Raw genomic sequence first — 4,449 nt, forward strand, 5'->3', positions numbered from 1 at the left:
AACCGGCAGCCCTGCCCATGGTCGCCCGAACAAATCGGCCAAGGCCGTCCTCGCAGCAGGCCATAGAAGGCGTAGCAAGCGGCCGAGCGGTATGGCTCCGGAGATCGGCTCGGCACGGTAAGCATCACCCAATGTGAGGCCATCACCGTGGCCGTGCACAGCACCCCAACGCCACACACACGCGCTCCGCGGCGTCGCCCATCTCGGCCCAGATCGGGCCCGGATGGGCCACCCCGCCCGCCGCCACCTGCAGCCGCACCAGACCCGCGCCGCCGCAGTCCGATGCTCCCAGCCGCCCTTGCGCTGCGCTGCGCCGCCCTTGCGCTGCGCTGCGCCGCCCAAGCAGCCGCACCGGTGAGCGCCGCCACCACCACCAGCCCGGAGCCGCCGCCCCGGCTTCCGATCTCCACCGCTCGCAGCGACCAGAGGACCCCCGCCACCCTTTGGGGACGGGGCCCGCCGCCACCGCGGCAAGGGCCGGCGGCAGCGGCGGCAGGGAGGAGGCGACCGGCGGCGGTTGGGCGCTGGGGTTGGGAGAGACGCAGATGAGTTCTCAAGTACCTTGGCTGATTAGAATTGATAGATTGGTCGCGTACCTCCAGCGGCATGTTTTTGATCCATCGGTTTATTAAATTTGGGGAGTTTATATATTTAGACTAGTTATAATGGGAAGTATCATATACTAGTATCATGCACATGATACTAGTTTGTGATACCACCTCCATAATGCATAGTATCATAATATGGTATCATACTTATGTCATATTTAATGTTTTGTTGAATCTTAATGCAAATGTGTGTACATGATATATTTGTTATGAAGTTTTCTAGGTTTATGTGTCATGATACCGTATCATATTATGATACTACTCTAATCTCTCACCTCATTAATTGATGTGACACATCAGATTTTTGCCAACATGGCATGCATGATACTACTTATGATACCATGGGCGTATGCACAGTGTGGGCCGGGTGGGCCACGGCCCACCCTAAATTTTCTGAAATTTCTTTACTACCCATAATCTACCGCTTCAGAACATGGCCCAATTGGCATTTTCCCTATGTCTCGATCGTTACAGGCGGCCGATTCTACCTATCCCGCTTCTCTCTCGACTCTCTCTAGACTAGATGGAACGGGGAAACGAAGCAACACCTAATTTCGTCGCCGGCCGGCTCGCTAGCCTTCTCGCCCCATCTCCGATTTCCCCTGCAGGTTGCATCCCCTCGCCAGCTCGACCGCTCCCCAGTTCTGGCTTCTGGCTGCCCAGGTGCAGAGGCCAGCAGGTGTGATCTTTGCCACTTTGTGCCCCAAAAATCCCCGATACGATACGGCTAGTGAATACTGAATAGAAGATTGGTTTGCATTTTTTTTGCGTGACTATCATTCAAACCACTGTATAATGATGTACTGCCATAGAAACCGAACGCGGGAATATAAAATATTACCCAATTTATTTCCCAACTAGTAAAATACTTACATGCTACAAAATCACTTTTAATGGGAATATAAAATATTAATTTTCCAACTACAAAATCATGGTATATTTCTGTCACATAAGACTATTCTCCTGTTTTGAACTATTTAGATCGAGTAGCCTTTTATATAGTTTACTTGGAAAACTTTTATCACAATCACGAGTTTTCTATAGAGAGATCAACTCAAATTCGTGACATGTAAAAATCTATTTCTGCGCAGGAATCCAAATCTAGTACCAATTTTACTATCAAAGACTTTACTTGGCACAACAATGAAATAAACATGATAAGGAGAGGTTGCTACAGTAATAACAACTTCCAAGACACAACAAAACAGTAGTAAAATAAAAACATCATGGGTTGTCTCCCAAGAAGTGCTTTTCTTTAACGCCTTTCAGCTAGGCGCGGAAAGTGCAAATCAAGTAACATCAAAAGAAGAAGCATCAACAGAGGAGTTTGGAGTTTTCTCAACTATGAATTGTATCTTATCTATGTAAGAAACTCCTCTTTCGTTACTATTAGGCTTACTATCCTCCTCAAACAAATTTTCAGGAACAATCCAAGCAAAATTCTTTTCTAGTGCCTCATGCATTCCTATGAGTTTATTAGGTATTGGTATTTTAATCTCCCCCTCACAATTGGTTTTATTAGTATATTTTAGCCTATCTTTTTCCATCTTTTCAAGGGTATTTGCAAAATTGGTAAAACACCCAAGCATCTTATGTTTAATAAAGACTTTCCTAGCTTCTCTAGCTACATCTTCAAATTCTCTAAGAAGGGTTTCTAAAACAAAATCTTTCTTTTCTCCTTCTTCCATATCACAGAGTGTAAGAAACATTGATACGTCCATTTTGCATCACTATTTTATATCATAATTTACTGTTATTCATTGATATATTTCATATTTAGAGGTGATACTTATGTTATTTCACCTATTTTGCATGTTTCATGATTATTGGAGAATCGCTCACCGGAGTCAGGATTCTGCTGGAAAAAGCACCGTCAGAATGCAATATTTCGGAAGATCAACAATTGACGGCAATTACACTGAAGATCTTATTTTTCCAGAAGACGAAGCCAGCCAAAAGGAGGGACCGAGGAGGGCCACCATGGCCCCCCCCCATAGGCCGGCGCGGGCCCTGCCCTGGCCACGCCGCCTGGTGGGGAGGGGGCCCACAGCCCCCTTCGACCGCCTCTCTTTCGCGTACTTCTTCGCCCCAACAACCTAAGCTCCAGAGAATAATAGCGAGGAGACACAGCCGCCTCTGCGGGGCGGAAAACACCAGAGAGAAAAGAGCTCTCCGGCAGGCTGAAATCCGCCGGGGAAATTCCCTCCCGGAGGGGGAAATCGACGCCATCGTCACCGTCATCTAGCTGGACATCATTGGGATCATCATCACCATCATCTCCATCATCATCACCGCCATCTCCACCGCTGCACCTTGTCACCGTTGTAACATCTAGGGTTGAATCTTGATTGTTTGGTAGGGGAAACTCACCCGGTATTGATTACTCCTTGTTATTGATGCTATTGAGTGAAACCATTGAACCAAGGTTTATGTTCAGATTGTTATTCATCATCATATCACCTCTGATCATGTTCCATATGATGTCTCGTGAGTAGTTCGTTTAGTTCTTGAGGACATGGGTGAAGTCTAAATGTTAGTAGTGAATTATGTTGGGTAATATTCAATATTATGATATTTAAGTTGTGGTGTTATTCTTCTAGTGGTGTCATGTGAACGTCGACTACATGATACTTCACCTTTATGGGCCTAGGTGAATACATCTTGTATTCGTTTGCTAATTGTGGGGTTGCCGGAGTGACAGAAACCAGAACCCCCGTTGGTATATCGATGCAAGAGGGATAGCAGGATCTCAGAGTTTAAGGCTGTGGTTAGATTTATCTTAATTACTTTCTTGTATTTGTGGATGCTTGCAAGGGGTATAATCACAAGTATGTATTAGTCCTAGGAAGGGCGGTGCATTAGCATAGGTTCACCCACACAACACTTATCAAAACAATGAAGATTAATCAGCTATATGAAGCGAAAGCACTAGACTAAATTCCCGTGTGTTCTCAAGAACGTTTGGTCATTATAAGTAAACAAACCGGCTTGTCCTTTGTGCTAAAAAGGATTGGGCCACTCGCTGCAATTATTACTCTCGCATTTTACTTACTTGTACTTTATTCATCTGCTATATCAAAACCCACTGAATACTTGTCTGTGACACTACTAGGAAAAGGCCTATAGATGGAAATAGGCCTACCAGCGCACCAGCAAACCCATGCGCCGGTGGAAAATAGTGCCGGCGCACCAATATGTCGCCGCGCCGGCGATGGGGCTTACTGCCGGCGCACAAGCAAAAAAGATGCGCCGGCGATAAATTTCAAAGAGGACCAGACCAGCCCGAAAAAATCGAGCCCCTTACTGCCGGCGCACCACCATGTTGGCGCGCCGGTGGTAAGTTTCTTATTGCCGGCGCTGCAGCATAATGGTGTGCCGGCGGTAAGGGCAGCCATAATTTTCCCTCTACCCACCCCCCCACCCCCCACGTGGACCGCCTTTTCAGTTTTGAAAAAAATAAAAGAAAATGATAAAAAATTCAAAAAATAAAATCCTTTGAAATGCCCATGTAATATGTGATCTAGTTTTAGTGAAAAATTAAAAATATGAATTTCGATATGTTATGCAAAATGGCATCATCTTTCGGTAAAACGGGATTTCTGGTTGCATACGACCTCCGATGAAAAACTTTTTTATATCAAAATCGATCTACGCGAAATTTCCTATTCGAATTCAACCGCCTACGGCCGTTTGGACAAAAAATGGATTCGTCAATTGGAAAACAGAAACAGGACTTTTTGGAGATTTAAGATTTGGGTGAAACAAAATAAAAAAATTACCCCCGGCGCACCACCCTACTTGGTGCGCAGGCAGTAACAGGGGCTATATATGCCAAACCCGC

The sequence above is a fragment of the Lolium rigidum genome, chromosome 3, assembly GCF_022539505.1.
Source record: "Lolium rigidum isolate FL_2022 chromosome 3, APGP_CSIRO_Lrig_0.1, whole genome shotgun sequence".
Classification (NCBI taxonomy): Eukaryota; Viridiplantae; Streptophyta; class Magnoliopsida; order Poales; family Poaceae; genus Lolium; species Lolium rigidum.